Consider the following 18772-nt stretch of genomic DNA (forward strand, 5'->3'; position numbering starts at 1 on the left):
AGTTACGTAATACCAACTAGTTTCCAACGTAATTCCAACCAATTCCCAACATAAATCTGACCCGTTTTCATTAAATAATTCCCAAATTAAGAGAAAATACAAAACTTTCTGTACTCGAAAGGTTATTTTATTAATTTAAGAAAATTATCATAAAAACAATAAAACAAAATAAAACAACACAGTTTCTGATTTATCTATTCACGTAAAACTTAATATAAAGTAAATATATATTGCCAAAACATTTGTATAACATCACAAAAAAGACTCACTTTTAATCATTTATAGTGATAATAAAATAAAGTTTGATTTTGACATTTATAAATTGTATATAAAAAAATAAGAGCTACATGTCTTTTCAAAATTGAAGTTCAACATTTAGCAGACCTCTTTCAGTCAATACAATAATACACATTGTGTAATCCTAAATTATAAAATTCAACAATCAACAAATCATTTTCATTTAAAGGTCTACAGTATACATTAACTATTACAATATATGTCAAGTATTCATGTTTACACCATGCTTAAAAAGGTTTTCTTATAAATAACTCATAGAAAATGGAAATCATGGAAAATAAAGCTTTCTTTTGCAGTTGATTTCATCAGTAATAAAATCGGATAAGTGAGGGAAAATATTCCTTTCTGTCAAAATTATGTGTTTTCACTTAAAAAAAGGTAAGTAATTTTTTATCTTTATTCTTTCAAAACTAACTTTAAAGTATTGAATTTGGAGATATACTCCTCCATGTGAATATTTCTGGTACACTAAACATCCACCACTGGATCCTGATTAGTTTCATCTACGAAGACACTGTGTCAAATAATCATGTAAAAACTTGTTTTGAGGTTCAACTTGTTTTTTTCCCCTTGAAACTGCAAAAAAGAAACAGAAATAAATAGGTGTACATAACAAACAAAATGGTCAATTAAATTAAAATATTATTACCCATAGATTACACTAGCATATCATAAATTAAAATCACATGTCGATTGATGATGTAGAACACTCAAAAACTGTAACTTCAAATATATGTTATTTGCAAAACAGTAACATGTAAAGGTGCACTTTAAAGACATTTCACGTAATTATTTTACTTTTGATTAACAGTTAATTATGACAAAACAGAAATTACAGTACATAGCAAAATCGAAATCCATATATTACCTTAATTTGATGCCCTTATCATTCTTTTATGTCCAAATGGTGTTTTATGTCGACTGTTTTTCCTGTATACAATCTTATCAGCTAATTGTCATCACATACAAGTGTCAGTCTATAAAAAAAACAAAACCAATAATTATTGACAAAAAGTTATAAATTTACTTTGACAGTATACTTATGTATTGATAGATCCCTACTTTGACCTTTTACATGTAGATCTATTTGAATAACACTAGATTAAATCTGAAATATTGACAGGTGTCCCTTTGTTAACAAATACGTTGTGGTGAAATACCTATTGTTATCTAGTCTACATCATACCTTTAAAACACTCCTAGACTTAGGACTGTTTTTGGTCATAAGTATAGGAGTCATAAGTTAGGACCTTTTTTAAGACTTTCTTTGAAACGCAAAATTGTCACAATTTTTATCTTAAGACAAACTTAAGACTTAGGACTCTCCATGAAACGCAGCCCAGGCCTCTAGGTCAAAGGTCAAGGTCACACTTAAGAGGTCACAGAAAAATGCTTGTTCGAAGCAAAACTTCTACATGCATAAAGGGGTTTTATATAATAACTTGGCACAAATGTTCACTTTTGTGAGGCGGAATGTTGTGTGCAAAATTTAGGTCTCTGCGGCCAAGGTCACACATAGGGGTCAAAGTTTGTGCCTTTTTTTGCGACAATTTTATGCATTCATAATAATCAAGCAATGATTTACTCCATAAAACATCTTAGTAACAAGCCTTTGTACATTTTTGGACAATTTTATGTTTTCATAATTATAGGTAAGCATTAATATACTCAATGAAACACCCTTGACATTTTTTTCAATAGTCGTCAGAGTTGCTGTCCTCCAACAGCTCTTGTTGTCAGAGTTATTAATGATTGTTATCTTATACCACTAATGCAATTTTAATTAATTTTTTTTCAAGATTGAATGGAAGCTCCAGTACTTGCGCATATTACATAGGTTTTCCGGTTGAATGATTTTTGGCTGAGTTATAGCCCTTCTATAATAAAAGGTAGTTCTTTGTGCTGCCAGCTACACAAAAGCTTGTTTGGACTACTTCTAAGAAACTACTTGTGCAATTTCATCAAAACTTTACAGGAATGATCAATATCATGTCTAGTTGTGCATCTCATCAACAAGCGAAAAGTTGAAAATTAACAAGTTAAAATGGCGGCAGGGCCAAAAAAAACCTACTTTGTAGAGGCCGAATATAGGCTGCTTCCCCAACCAAACTAGCCTCTTTTTCCCCAGTTTGGTCCTCAAAATTCCCCAGTCTTGAAATTTCCCATAGAATTTAGAACAAAATTAAATGATCAGGTGTTGAATTAAGGTCTTTTACTGCCTTATCAGTATTTCCAAGTGCTTTTTGCTTTTCTATTTTGAAGGACTTCTTAAAAGCTTGTTTTAATTTTGGCGTCGGCGTCACACCTTGGTTAAGTTTTTCGTACCACCCCACTTTATTTCAGAAGTATTACAAGTATGGCTTTGAAACTTACCATACTTGTTCACCATCATAACCTCCATCTACAGACAAGAGTACATAAACTCTGTCAAGGTTTTTGACAGAATTATGGCCCTTTTTTGACTTAGAAAGTGTATTGAGCTTGGTTAAGTTTTTTGTACCACCTCACTTTATTTCAAAACCATTGGAGGTATTGCTTTGAAACTGACCATACTTGTTTACCATCACGACCTTCATCAACAGACAAGAGGACATAACTCTGTCAAGGTTTTTGACAGAATTATGCCCCTTTTTGACTTAGAAAATACATTGAATATGGGTAAAATTCTCTATTGCCTTAACCCTTTGAGATATTGCTTTGAAAACTTTTAATGCTATTTCACATCATTACCCCCATCTGTACGCAAGAGAAGGTAACTCTGTCAAGGATTTGTTTTAAAAATTAAGGCCTTTTATCGACTTAGAATCTTGGTTAAGTTTTTAGTACCAGTCCACTTTTTGACTGAACTGTTTGAGATATTAATTTGAAAGTTGGAATACTTGTTTACAATCATGATTCCCAAACATGTCCAGGAGAAGGTAATTCTGTCAAAGATTTTATTTGAATTATGGCCCTTAACTGTCAATGTTTTGTATTATAGGCAAGCACTAAAAAACTTAAAAAATCTAAAAAAATTCATTCCTATCCACTGAACCTGCAGTGTTCAAGGGTATCACACAATTCAGTAAAATAATTCTTCACTAAATATCTTAATGCTCATGGCCATTGTTCACTTTAAAAATACAGAGATTCTTGTATTGCCTTTTACTGCAAAAACTTTTTTTATTGGCAAGCAATAAAAAAGTCGAGCGCGCTGTCTTACGGACAGCTCTTGTAGTCCATCTCAGAGAGTCATACAGTCATACAGGGGACACACAATACCACAAGGGTCATACAGAGGGATACAGGAATATTTTGTTTATTTTAGTCAATCTCAGAGAGTCATACAGTCATACAGGGGACACACAATACCACAAGGGTCATACAGAGGGATACAGGAATATTTTGTTTATTTTAGTCAATCTCAGAGAGTCATACAGTCATACAGGGGACACATAATACCACAAGGGTCATACAGAGGGATACAGGAATATTTTGACCATTTTAGTCCATCTCAGAGAGTCATACAGTCATACAGGGGACACATAATACCACAAGGGTCATACAGAGGGATACAGGAATATTTTGTACATTTTAGTCAATCTCAGAGAGTCATACAGTCATACAGGGGACACATAATACCACAAGGGTCATACAGAGGGATACAGGAATATTTTGTACATTTTAGTCAATCTCAGAGAGTCATACAGTCATACAGGGGACACACAATACCACAAGGGTCATACAGAGGGATACAGGATTATTTTGTACATTTTAGAATATACTTGGTTTTTGTTTGGGGTGGGGGTTCTTTAAATTTCGGTCCATTTCAAATGGTCTTACAGGAAATTCAAAATAATTCCATGAATAAGACCGAAGGATAGAGTAAAAACATTATCATTACCATTAATGTTTAGTGTTCAGTTCAACATCCTGGAGACAATTATATCATAAAAAACAACAAATTCTGTAGATATTTCATATTTTATATGTGTTATTATTAACAGTTATATATACACTTGATTAAATCAAACAACATATAACAACTTGAACTTAGAATGAAAAAATGGTTTGTACAAACAAATTTTTAACTACCATAAATATTTTTATAACATTTGAAATTTTGGCTGCATGCAGGGGCATTCATCATCTTACAAAATGTTTCTAGTTAAAAATGTTTTTAAATTCGATATTTCTTAGTAAAAGAGTACCTTTAGAGTACTAGAATAATTTCCCAAACTTAGATTAATTTTGCTTTACATACTCAAAGTACATAATAAATTCCTGCATGACATTGGAAATGATTATGTAATTTGAATTAGATGATGTTGACAAAAATATATAGACTTAACACCCTGTTGATTAATGCAAATTACCTTGGGGGTAAACAGGATGGCATACTGTTTATTCTGTATAGCACAGCTGTCAAAACAAACCAATCAAGGATGATTGGTGGCACTGATTTGTGACCATATATAATTATGTTATGGTGTGTGTAATCGCCCCTTAGTTTTGAGTCTTGACTAATCCAAAGCTCCTTGTCAGTTTAAATTTAATGTTTACCATATATGATAAAATTAACAAAATTTGCATTCTAACATTATATTAATTAATTTGTTACAAATCATAATATGAAATTTAATAAGATATAGAAGATTTTACATTAAATCATCTGAAAAGTAGCTAAGTTGATGTAAATTAGTAAAGTTTTGTAGCATTGTAAATGTTCATCACAGCTCTAAAATACACCATTAGGAAGAAAATTTAGTTAAAAAAATATACATTGGTCATAAAATGTTTAAAGCAAGATTTATTATAACAATAGTGATTTTTATAACATTGGTATAGATTTTATGTATTTTCCCCAAAAGACATGTATGGAGATATATATTAATAAGAGTGTATTGGTTGTTAAATGAGAGCCACTTCCCGATGGCAATAAAAGACTTTACTTACTTACATTTCTAAAAGTAAACAAATAAACAGATTTAACAAATCTTTAAAAGAAATTAAAGAAAACAAGCAATTATCATTGTATTGCAAGCAATCCATAAGTCCCCTACCGTTTAGAACCCCAGCAACATTCTGATGGGCCATTGGCCATTCAATTTTACCAGTGAATGAATGACATGAATGAACTTAAATCTTTAAAGTTCTAAGTTTGTCTATATCACAGTAATGTGTTAAGTTTTCCTGCCTAGTAAGGAAATCATGTTTATACAACCTTGTCATATTATTACGATGTGGGATTTTAAAGTAAATCCTATAAGGAATGAAGAAGTTGGTGTAATGAAATACCAATTTCTCGAAAAAAACCTAAGTTCAAGGGGGACATAATTCTGGAAATAGTCTTGCTAGAGTATTTAACCTTCTCAAAAATGTTGAGTGATAATAAGAAACATATATATGAAGTTTGAAGTAGATACATTAGGAAATAATAAGAAGTTATTTAAAAAAGACAACATTTTTTTTCCATAAAAATTCTAAGTTCAAGGGAGGTAATACTGATAATTTTTGTGCTAGAGTTGTAAACCTTGTCACATATGATGTGGTTGATGACCAGAAACTTATATTTAAAGTTTGAAGTTAACACCTTAAGAAATAAAGAACTTATAGTGAAAAAGCTGAAAAAATTTAAATCAGAAATCTTGAAATTCAGGCTATTTGTTGCCATAGCAACCAGAATTTTCAACATAGCAGAGTTTTTTTTCTCTACTTTGGGAATGGTGCCGGTACCAGACTGATTAGGAAAAAATGCGTTATTTTGACTTAAAGTGGGAATATTTTTTAATGCATTTTTTCAGCTACAAATAAGATTAATCATCATGAATAAAGAAAGCTAACAGCTTCCACTGTCAAGTTGGAACTATGAAGTGGTGATTTATATGAATATGTTGGATTTAAATGATTTCAGAGAAATTTCTTGGCCTTGTGGGAATTTTGAATAACCATTTTGGGAATTTAAACATTGGAAATTGGGAATTTTAATGTCTATTTTCTATTGGGAACAGTACTGTTTTAGGGTAGTAGTTATATAAAGAAAAAAAAAAAACACTGCATAGGAAGAAAATAAAGATGTGCATAATCTCCAGACTGCCATCTACCCATATTTCAAGTTTCATAAAAATATTTTCAGTACTTTTTCAGTTATCACTGGGTTAAATTTGCCATATTTTCAGACTATTTGTTGCCATAGGAACCAGAATATTCAACATAGGAAGAAAAAAAAGATGTGCATAATCTCCATACTGCCATCTATCCATATTTCAAGTTTCATAAAAATATTTTTAGTACTTTTTCAGTCATCACTGGGTTAAATTTGCCACATTTTCAGACTATTTGTTGCCATAGGAACCAGAATATTCAACATAGGAAGAAAATAAAGATGTGCATAATCTCCAGACTGCCATCTACCCACATTTCAAGTTTCATAAAAATATTTTCAGTACTTTTTCAGTTATCACTGGGTTAAATTTGCCATATTTTCAGACTATTTGTTGCCATAGGAACCAGAATATTCAACATAGGAAGAAAAAAAAGATGTGCATAATCTCCATACTGCCATCTATCCATATATCAAGTTTCATAAAAATATTTTTAGTACTTTTTGCGTTATCGCGGGATCCAGTTTTGTGGACTGACTGAAGGACAGACAGAGGGACGGACAGACGGACGGAGGGTAAACCTAAAGTCCCCTTCCGGTTAAATCAGTAGGGGACTAAAAAGTGTTTTCTTCTTTTAATTTCAATAGGATGTCTAGTCACACTTCTCGTTTTGTCTAAGTATGAATCCTTTCCATAAATAAATGACAAAGTTAAGAAAATATAATAAAAATTCAATCATTTGATTGTCCAGATCATTTCAAGGTCAAGATCATATCTAAATTATTCCATATGTCTGTTTGTTTTGTCCACTTTAGAATCAAATCCATACATAAATATCATTGACAATTTAACCAAAATTCGATAATTGAACCTTGACAGTCAACATCATTGAAAGGTCAAGGTCAGTCAAACCTTTTAAAACGTCTTGTCCAAAATGTTGTTTTGTCAAAGTATGAAGATAACCTATTTATTAATTCTCAAGTTACAGTCAATTATAGCAAATATCAGTAAAATTCAATAATTTAACCTTCAAGGTCATGGTCATTAAAGACACCAGGTCAATTTGAGTTTTTATTTTCATGATGATCTTATACTAAAGAATGTTCTTTTAAAAAAATAAAGTAAATCCAAAAGCCCAGGTCAATTTGAGTTTTATTTTCATGACGATCTTATCCTAAAGAATGTTCCTTTAAAAATGAAGTAAATCCGTGACCTGTGAAAGATGGACAAGATTTTTCTATTTATAACTGTGACGGCAATTTTGTGCATTGAAGCAAAAACATGCCAGTAACAAAACTAGGGATGGTACTGATCACTTCTGTAAAGTTTGGTTGAAATCCCACCAGTAGTTTGACCTGTGAAGGCTGAGGGACGGATGGACAACTGGACAAATGTATGGACAGACAGACAGACAGAATTAAAAATTCGACCTTTAAGGTTAAGGTCATTCAAATTTTATGAGTGAAGGTCAATTGTATCTAGTTATCTTAAAGGTCTATCCTTAAAGATTGTTGTGTTCAAGTTTGAAGACAATCCATTTCAAAATTACATTGTTACTGCAACTGATGTATATGTGGATATTTTCGAAAGTCGAAAAGTTAGTGAAATAAAAATTCCAGACATTTCGCGTGAACAAAGTTGTTGACGGCAAGGGGAATGCCACCATGACTATAAAATATGATAAACAAGATCAACAAGGAAAGGCGGCGTTCAATGAACACAACCCCCATACGACCCAGCAACAAGAACCAGTGGCAAGGAGCCCAGACGGACCCTTAATTTTGATATGAAACATTGTCTGCTGGACCTCTACAAAAATTGTTATAATAAAAGCACTCGATCGGGTCAAATTGCCTTGCCCCGGGGGAACATAGATATGTCTATAGTAAAAACTTAAAAAACAACTCCTTTTTTATCTACAAAAACTAAACCTTAGTTTCCATAGCAACCAGTGACTTCATAGCAGCCATTGACTGGCCACCATTTTCATTTCTCAAGGTATCAACTTCAAACTTCAAATATATGTTCCTTATCATCAACCACACCTTATGTGACAAGGTTCATAACTCTAGCACCAATATTTTCAGATTTATCTCCCCTTGAACTTAGAATTTTCCTTAAAAAATACTAATTTTTACTGTTACTTCTTTATTTCTTAAGATATCAACTTCATACTTCAAATATATGTCCCTTATCATCAACCACATCTTATGTGACAAGGTTCATAACTCTAGCACCAATATTTTTAGATTTATCTCCCCTTGAACTAAGAATTTTCCTTAAAAAATATTATTTTATACTGTTACTTATTTATTTCTTAAGGAATCAACTTCAAATACTTCATACTTAAAATACATGTATGTGTTCCTTATCATAAACCATATCTAATGTGACAATGTTCATAACTCTAGCATCAATATTGCTAGAATTATCTCCCCATAAACTTAGATTATTTTACTTGAAAAATGTTATTTTTTACTATAACTTCTTTAGTTTCAACGGTAACGATCTACCTCAAACTTCAAATACTTATTCCAAGGTTCATAACTCTGGAAGAAATATTTTCAGATTTTCAGATTAAGCTCTCTTTGAACTTACAATTTTCTTTAAATAACTTCTTTAGTTTTTAAGGTATCTACTTCAAACTTCAAATACATATTACTTATCATGATACACATGTTGTGAGACAAGGTTCTATCTCTAGCATGACAATTTCCAGAATTATTCCCCCTTGAACTTGGAATTTATGTTAACAAATGTTATTTTTTTTACTGTAACTTAATACATAATTGTACATAGTTGATTTTTCTTTCCTAATTTTGTCTTCCTTACTGAGTCCAGTATTTTATAAGTCGAGCTTCGCTGTCTTCTGTGTCAGCTCTTGTTATATACACTTATAGATATCTATCTGCTTTTGCTTATAGTTTATAATATCACTTGTTCCTAAAGTCATGGAGAAAAATTACATTCAGGTGGGTGATATTAGAGTCATCATGGCCCGCTTCCACTTGCAGTTTGTAATTAATTTATTTGTTTACTTCACAATATTTCACTTTTAAAGTAGAATGTGACTCTTTGCGATTTTTCGAGTAGTGCCTTGAAAATTGGCATGTAAAAAGTTGACCATGTTTAAGATTAAGAAAATAAACTCTCAACTCTTAACACAATGTAGAGTAATTTTTCTTCCATTTTCATATTCTTTGGAGGAGTCTGTGTCAACTACTGTGGACAATATATTTGAAGTGACTCAGCCATGTGAACACTAGTCTTGCTCTGCTACCAAAGTGTTAATTGACAGTTTTTCATTGTCTTGAAGTACTCTGTTTGGACAGTTCACATTTTGACAAAATTGTCCTTTGGATTAATATGTGTAGCCTATTTTTCTTTCTAGTCGTTGTTTACATATTGGCCAGGCGATTGCAGATCTTCACATACAGTTGTCAATCTGACTAAATTGCTCATATCATCATAATAATGCAAGAATGTAATTCCTGAGTTTTTCTTCCACTTTTTCTTTGCACTTCTGAAAAAGACAATTTGAAAAAAAGGTTACATGTTTTCTTTAGGTGGCAATTTTTCCTCTTCAGGGCACAATTTCAACAAAATTTCTCATATGGTTTTGGACATATGCACGCCTTCATTTCAAAGGCAATAATATAGTATGGGCCAGACACCTCCCCCCACCACAATTTTTTCATCAATTTATTTTTCAATTAATTGGTGGTTAATCATGCAAAGTTTAACAAATTCTCTGTCATAGTAAAAAATTTCCTCCCTTTTCTTTATTATCATAATGTATACCAGGCCTCGACATTAACTTTTTTATCAGGTGGTAAGCCGGACCACTAGATTTGAAATTAAGGTGGTCCTTCCAGAAGTCAAGTGGTCAATTATTATTATATCAGTTTACTGCAAGTTTAGAAAAAGGTATGCTTAAAATTAATGACAAAGATGTATTATTAACCTTTAAAGAAAACAGACATTTTAGATATAATATTTTTATCTAATCATAAATTAAGGAGAGCAAGTTAGTAGGTATTCTGTCGTGAAGTTATTTTTCATAGCTCATTCAAAAATACACAACAGGGCTCTAATATTTGTGTTAACTTTTATATTGAAGTGATTTCTCCCTCAACTCAAGTTAGGGAATAGTGAAACCATTTGTGTCTGGGTTTTTTTCTTACTGTTATTCAAATATTTATTGCTGATACGTGGTATGTCTTATAATCATGATAATTACATGTATCTTTTATAGATTAACATTTTTAATAAAAACTAATCAATTATCTTAAAACAAGGAAACATCTAAAGGATAAAAAATAAAAACAAATTTATATATATTACTATAGTTTAGCTTATTTTTCTCACAGTTTTATTATGAGTACAGAATTTTTACCGCCTTGTTGCTTGTTGGTTGATATTTTTTTTTTACAATGAGTATTTTTAACCTTTTATTTAAAAAAAAAAAGAAATTTTAACTCTGGAAGAAATGGATCTCTTATCGTGAAGATAACTTAAGCAAAGAATTACTAGATGTCTTTTTTCCAGTTCCTTTAGTTTGCTGCCATTATTCATGTATATGAAATTTAAAGTTCATATGGTATCCCATACAATATCATAATTACCATCGTCAGATACCCACGTGTGATTAACATGTAACATAACATAAATGTTAAAGGTTCCGCTGTGGTAATCAGACTATGCATCATTACTAGCATTATTTGAATGCAATTTGTACCTAGCTTAATATCACAAATTCTTAAAGCTACAGTCTCACTTACATCCCGGCAGAGCCCCGGTAGACGTCCGGGATGATCCGGGAATTGTCTACCGGGATGATCCGGGAACAATCAGAGTACAACCGTAACTCTGCCGGCAACGTCCGGGATGATCCGGGAACATCCGGCACCGGATGGAATAAAATATTTAATATCACCGGGCTGGTCCTGGATGATACGGGGTATGATATTGCCGGTAGAGCTACGTACGGTAGAGCCCCGGTATATGCCGACAGAGCCCCGGTGACTACAGGCAGAGCCCCGGAGGATAAAGGTAGAGCTACGGTTGATCCCGGTAGAGCCCCGGCAAAGCCCGGATCATTAAAAAAAAAAATAACGACAATTTGCGATGATTGCACTTGTTTGTATTAAAACCCTTCCCATTTCCCTTCTATCCAGTATGCATACGGATTTTTCAGAAAATCATCATGAATTACTATTCTGGAACAATAGATATTATATTAAATAAAAATTATGTATCAATGTTATCATTTTCGGGAGTTTTTAATCCACCGGGGCTCTGCCTGAATCGTCCTGGGCTCTGCCGGGGCTCTGCCTGGATCGACCGGGGCTCTTCTGGCGTCATCCGGGTACGACCGTGGAAGCACCGGCATGAACCGTAGCTTCACCTGGGCCCTGCCTGGATGATCGGGAGCGCATCCTGGGTGGTTAGTTGGGAACTACCGTAGTGCTGCCAGGGTAGGTGTGACGGCAACATTAATTTCACCCCGGATTGTCCCGGTAACTTACCGGGATGGTCCTGGGCTCTGCCAGGAGTAAGTGAGACCGTAGCTTAACTCTTTTAACTTGCAAAGACAAAATTTTAGCGATTTAAAATGAAAGTTATTGATGATTTAAGACCTTCTAATCAGATTAATCTATTAATGAACCATAATTATACATGTTCATAGCTAGGACAAATGGTTTTAAACAAAATGTATATAACATTTTTGACCAAATCGCCATTCTCCCAAATGAGCCTTGCACAAACAAGAAAATTCAATTGGTCCGACGGACCAGTGCATTTTAAAATTAGGTGGTCCTTGCCAAAATCAGGTGGTCTGGGACCAACGGACCACCGCTAATGTCGAGGCCTGTATACTCAACTACTAAAAGTATTTATTTGAATGTTAATAGATATCTTTGTGATCCTAATTAGAGGTCATTATTCATTCCATAACTCTAGTATTGATTTTGACTGAATAATGGCCCTTTTAAAACTTTGAAACTTTTTAACTATTGTAGGTTATCACTTGAAACTTAATAGATGTTTTTGTGATCATAACTAGGGGTCACTTTATAATCCAAGGCCAATCCCTCTGAAATGGATTTTGACTAAGTTATGGCCCTTTGTGAATTTAGACAATTTTTGGTTGAAGTATTGCTAAATGTGCAACATTGATCTTTCAATTGCCCTGGATTGCTCACCTGAGATTCATTGCTAGAAAAGGTCACAATTTTTATTTTTCAATTTAAAGTTCATGCTAGAGTTATTGGCTTTGGCAAGTGACATATTATGCTCTCAAGTAAATGCATGAAGTTTCAACCAATTCCTTTCTTTGGTTTTGAAGATATTAATTTAACCAAAGTGTGACACCTGGTTGAGTAAAGTAGCTCCCCTATTCTTCAATTTGAATCAAATAGTCAATAATTCACAATATGAATATTAAGTGTCATTAAAAAACTGGAAGTTTTTGTAAGAAAGAACCACCATTACTTGTCCCATAGTAGGGAACACAGCTTTCCATACACAGTTTATCCATTATCTTATTCATATAAAGAATTCTGTAGATTTCAATGAATCCTATGATTACAATATTTTACTCAAGAATGAGTACAGTATATCTTTAACCTAAATTACATGTGTCACACTTGTAGACATAATTATGATAGTTATCATTTGTCATACAATCCATCAATAAAAGTGACTAAATAGTCCCTGTACTCATCTTCTGTTTCTATCTTAATTCTGACAACTCTATGTGACCTTTACTTTGGTAGCAGGTACCTGGATTATGCGCTCACAATAGTGAACATTTGTGCCAAGTTTCATTAAAGCCTCCAGATTCATGTTAATTTTCATGAAAATTTTGGAAATGCATTTTAAAGTAAAATATTGTGAGATGAACAAATCAAACAATTTACATATTGTTATCAGCACTTACAATCCAAGAAAATTACCAAAAAGTGGTCAACATATGCAAAAAACGGAAGACGGACAAAACCCCACCAGTTAAAACCCCACACCTCAAAATTTTATAGAGTGGACAAAACCCCACACCAAAATTTTAAAGAGTGGACAAAACCCCACACCTTCAATTTTACATAGTGGACAAAACCCCAATTTTGAATATTTAAAAAAAAAAAGAACTAGAAGAAACAAACACAAAATCCAAAACAGGATATATAGAAAGGGGTGCATATGGTAGAGATGTTGAAAGTATCTTTGTAATTAAAATTGGTCAATTGTTAAAAAAAAAAAAAAATTAATTAATAATTAATAATTATTATGAGAATTTTTGTATCACATGTGCAGATCCATATTATATGTGTAATTTATTGTATACTGCTGTATTTATATTCATGAACAATTCTGTATTTATTTGACAAAGTTTTTATTCCCGCGTTAACGTCATGTTCTGTTTAGCGTATAGTTAAACGGACAATGTGTCATTTGTTATTTTATAAACCTCCATTTTTGTCTGAAGAAAACTAAACGTCGAAAGCTTAAGAAAAGCGTTTGTTTTTATTGAACTGATTATATATCAATTGTTAAAACAAATTCTTAGCCTTAAATAGTTAACAAATCATGTATCCCTGTCCCTCATAAAACAGTGGCATATGGATCCCAACTATTATACACAGGGAATGGGAAGGCACTTTATTGGAAGTTAACGAGCTGTATATTGGGAGCTGTAGGTTATAGATATATTACAAAACAGTAGGGGTGCCAATTAAGGGTGATATACACAGTGGACTACCAGGCCTGTCATTCAGTAAGCTGTAGATCAATTAAGTCAAAGGATTTATTGAACTTCAAAACTTTTTAGGCTAAAGATGTAGTCAATGAAAAATAAACAAATAAAGAAATATAATTTGACATCCTGATTAAAATTGTTTTTTCCTCAAACAATTAATTCCAGCAAATTTTCATACAATTTGACCCATTTAATTATTACTTACAAGAAACTTGTAAGTAAAGGATATGATTAGGATTCCTGTAACATTCCACATAATTTTACATAAAATTTCATCAAATCGATAGTACTAAATACTTATAATTTTTAATGAAATTTTTAATTGTGTATAATTTATGTATTCAGTAATGAGAAATTCAAGCCTGCATCATGTTTCAATATGAAAACTTCTTATTTACTTCACACTGTATCATATCTTTTTCAAAGAAAAATCTTATTATATAACTAAAGTATTTTGTACATGATTTCATGTAAAGAATGGTACCATTGGTATGACATTCTTTCTTTAACACAGTGTTAATGCATTATCTGGAAACAAGGATTATTTTATAATATTTCATTAGCAATGTTCTTATTTTATTCCAAACATTTCAATGTTCATTCAAATGTAAAATAATTGGAAGAAAAATAAGTCAATACATTTTTTCATTGTGAAACACAAAAAGTAAGCAAATCCATAATTGTCAGGTATATTTCTCATAATTTGTTCAATTATTTTGAGTGTAGGACAAAAGCCCTCCCAGACATACTTAGCCCTCTCGTCCAAAAGGCGGACAAAAGCCCTCCAGTGAAAATGACTGGGTGGACCAATTAAGCCCTCCCTTGAAAATGACTGGGCAGACAAAAGCCCTCCCCTGAAAATAACAGGGCGGATAAAAGCCCTCCCGCAGCAAATACATATATATGTACGTTGAATACTTTTTTTTTTCATTTTTGATGCAGTCAATATATAAAAATTGTAATCCTGAATGTTTTGTTTTCCATTGGCATAAGCATGTTTGTAGAGCATGAGCACATTCCTGACAAGCATCTGAATACTATATGTTATTTAAAATATGAGCCGCGCCATGACAAAACCAACATAATGGGTTTGCGACTAGCATAAAACAGACCAGCCTGCGCATCCGCGCAGTCTGATCAGGATCCATGCTGTTTGCTATCAGTTTCTCTACTTGTTATAGGGTTTGCAAGAGAACAGCATGGATCCTGATCAGACTGTGCGGATGTGCAGGCTGGTCTGGATCCATGCAGGTCGCAAACACACTATGTTGGTTTTGTTGTGATGTGGCTCATATGTAAGTGCATATGAAAGGATTACTCCCATGTGAAGTTAAGATTAATAGAGCAATAAATGATGATCAGAAGTTTAAATCAACTAAAATTCAAAGTCCTAAACATTTATAATGTGCCTTGTAATTAATCAATTACTTTTAAAAGTGACTTTGTTTTTAAAGACATTCTCGTAAAAAGTTACCGCGTTAAACATTTATTAGGTTAATAAATGCAAGGTCAAGGTCACTAAAGATGGTTGTCAAGGTCACTAGAGATTTTGTCCAGAGCATACCTCCTACACATATGGAGGGATTCTAATAAACTTCATACAAATGTTCACCACTATGAGAAGCCGTGACGCGTGCATGAACCAGGGCTGCGTTTCATGGAGAGTCCTAAGTTTATCCTAAATCCTAGGACTTATGACCAACTTTAGGAGAAAAAGTTTTTGCACTTAAGACCGTTTCAAGTAACTGTCCTATCTTTTGTCTTAAACTTAAGACTTATGACCAATTCACTCTCCTGAAAAAAGTTACAAAATGCAATGGCACGCGCTTAATCCCGGATTGGATTTACTATGTAATTGATTATAGCAAGTATAAAAAGTAATGTATTGCCCTCTTATCATGGTGAGTGAAAATATATACCATATTTCACGAAAAACGATAAAATAACCGTTTTATTTAATTTCATAGTAAAAAAATTGTTACAAACCCCCTTGCTTGCTACGCAACTGCAATTGTACAGCGCGCAGTAATATTATTATTTATAGATGCGTCTTGTTTTGCACGCGATATTTGGCGCTACATTGTGACGTCATGTAAACAACTCTTTAAACGTCTGTACAGCGTTAATGACTGAATTAAAGTTATTGGTGTTCGGATTTATTTTGTTACTTAGACCATTATCTATTTTTCTAGATTATAGTTTTCAAAACAAAATTCAACAAAAAGTTGTTTGATTTTGGAGCGGTTTTGACTTAGGACAATCTTAAGATACCCGCAGGGTTCTCACTAGGACTTTAAAACATGGAGTCCATGGACTCCCAACCCTGAAAAAGTTGGAGTCCAAAAGCGCGCCGTAATTAATATGTTTACAGATTAGTCATTCAATGCTCACAGTAGCATTGCTGATATTTTGAATCTTCAAGAGACTTCCAAAGTTTATAGTTATTCAAAAGAAACTCTGAACTACATAGTATAATTATTGTTTTGTTGTTGATATTTATTATGAAATTATTTCATTATAATGCATCAACACATGGAAATCGTTTTTTTTCTCCACTTTTATACCATATCAAATTTTATTCTGGTTAAATAAGTCCACTCTAAAGACAAAAAGTTTATATTTGTAAAAAAAACGTAAATGTATATAGGCAGCGTTTAGCGGAATGAATAGGAAAATCGTGTACAGCTTCAAACAGTGTGTAAGAGATTCATCCGATCGACAATTATTTTAGCAAATATCTTCAAAAGGGGGCAAATTGAAGATCGATATTTAAAGATTTAATGTTGATTAAATAATAAAGGAACAATTCATTCGCATGTTTGGCTTGGAAACCGAGAATTTTTGCGAAATTTTAGGGTTTCTGGCGAACGTGAAATCGCCGATGTTCGGGATCAATTTTCGGATAGAATCTAAATATCAAAGAAAAGCGTATGTGTATTTTGGTTTGTTGTCCTGGCATTTCGGCACAATATCCTAAATTCTTAATAGTCTTATCGAAAGTTTTTGCAAGAATAAAACTAAAGCAAAATTGTGCCTAGAAAATGCCGAAAATATTCGACAATCATTCAAAATTACATTCATTTGTAATTTGAGAAAACAGTCTTTAAACTTGCGGCGTAAATAGTCGATAATTTTCTCCTTTTGTCGGTAAAATTTGCTAATTTCCAATCAACTGTTGATCAAAGATATAAAATTATCACCTCGTGTTATATCTGGTAATTACATGTACATTAGTCTGATCACTATTGCGTAATATTGATCGTAAGCGTTATCGCTGATTGGCTAATCGCTTCACGGGTCGGTGTGCATAGGACCGCCTACCTATAGACTGACACGCGCTGACGCATTTGTGTATTTCTGGTTGTAAACAATCGGTAATGTTTATGCGTCCCCAGGCAAAATTAAGCGTACGTGGAATCCTTGCTCTGAAATATTTGCGTCCAGCTGTAATAAACATGCGTACCGGGACGCCGAAATAAGCGTCCCCGAGAACCCTGGTCTACTAATCTGATAAATCGAATTAGAGATTAAGGTCATGTAGGGATCTTGGCTTAAAATGACAACACAAATAAAACAAAATGTTTGACAGAATTTTCATACAATTTATATATCAATCGAATCCCAAAGTACGAGTTAAATGAGGGCGAATCAGGCTGCATTAATTAACTGGTTTAGAACAGAGATAATTGAATATCATGAAAATATAATTATATTCCTAATGTAACTAATATTTTTATAGTTATTATACTATGCATGCAGTAAGTTTAATAGTAATCTACCTTCAAAAATATCACTTACTTTTCACTATGCGAGTTGTCTTCTATGATGTGTATAATGTCCTTTTGTCTTTGTTTGAAAACAAATTGTTGTTGTAGCCTCGTTTTGAAATTCATCAAGTTTCCATTATTTTTTTTCAGTTTATTTAATTGAAATACTAATATTGTTCCTTTTTATGGTCTAGTATAACAAAAAAATGTTTTTTTTAATACAATGGATGTGAAAAAAATGAATAACAAAATTCGAATGATTATCTTGACCTGAAATTAGAGCCACCTATCGGGTTTATAAATCAGAACAAAGGGAAGTAACTCAATCAAGACTACTATGTTGGATTACACTGAAATCCGACGTCCTATCGACGTAATTCCAACACGTTGATACGACGTCGCAAATGCAACGTTGTATCAACGTTGTATTTAGGATTTTGACGTCATGACATAAATCCAACTTTGATCCAACGTTGAAACAACGTCGAAACAACGTCAGGTGTTTGCTTATCTCCATACATTGTAATGTTAATTTATATTTGATTGATTTTTAAATTACGTCTACAGTGTACCATTCAAACGATTATTTTCGATACACATATCTCATTGATAACTCTTCCATCTTTAAAGATTTACAAATGAAAGTTTAAAGGCTGATGCTACAGTAACAATAACGACAGGTGCGTCGTAGAAACACTTTTAAAAGATACGCAATAAACGTAATTTAAATGAAACGGAGTGCAATTCAAAGCAATTCTGCATTTATTTACATAAAAACATAAAGAATGACCCTATGTTTATAAACTCAGCAAAGAGTGACATAACAGATAAAGCTTACTTGCATACACAGGAAATTAAATGTTTTCATC

General features: G+C 32.6%; 1 long non-coding RNA gene across 1 annotated transcript; it reads right to left on the reverse strand.

The window, feature by feature from the left end:
* Window positions 1-362: 362 nt before the first annotated feature.
* Window positions 363-18017, reverse strand: LOC132722068 (uncharacterized). Its single transcript, XR_009624570.1, has 3 exons — window positions 17935-18017; window positions 1166-1274; window positions 363-873 (listed from the first exon to the last, which is right to left on the reverse strand). It is a non-coding gene; the product is annotated as an uncharacterized LOC132722068 (long non-coding RNA).
* Window positions 18018-18772: the final 755 nt, after the last annotated feature.

This window comes from Ruditapes philippinarum, unplaced genomic scaffold (assembly GCF_026571515.1).
Source record: "Ruditapes philippinarum isolate M1 unplaced genomic scaffold, ASM2657151v2 ctg4506_1_1_1_1, whole genome shotgun sequence".
Classification (NCBI taxonomy): Eukaryota; Metazoa; Mollusca; class Bivalvia; order Venerida; family Veneridae; genus Ruditapes; species Ruditapes philippinarum.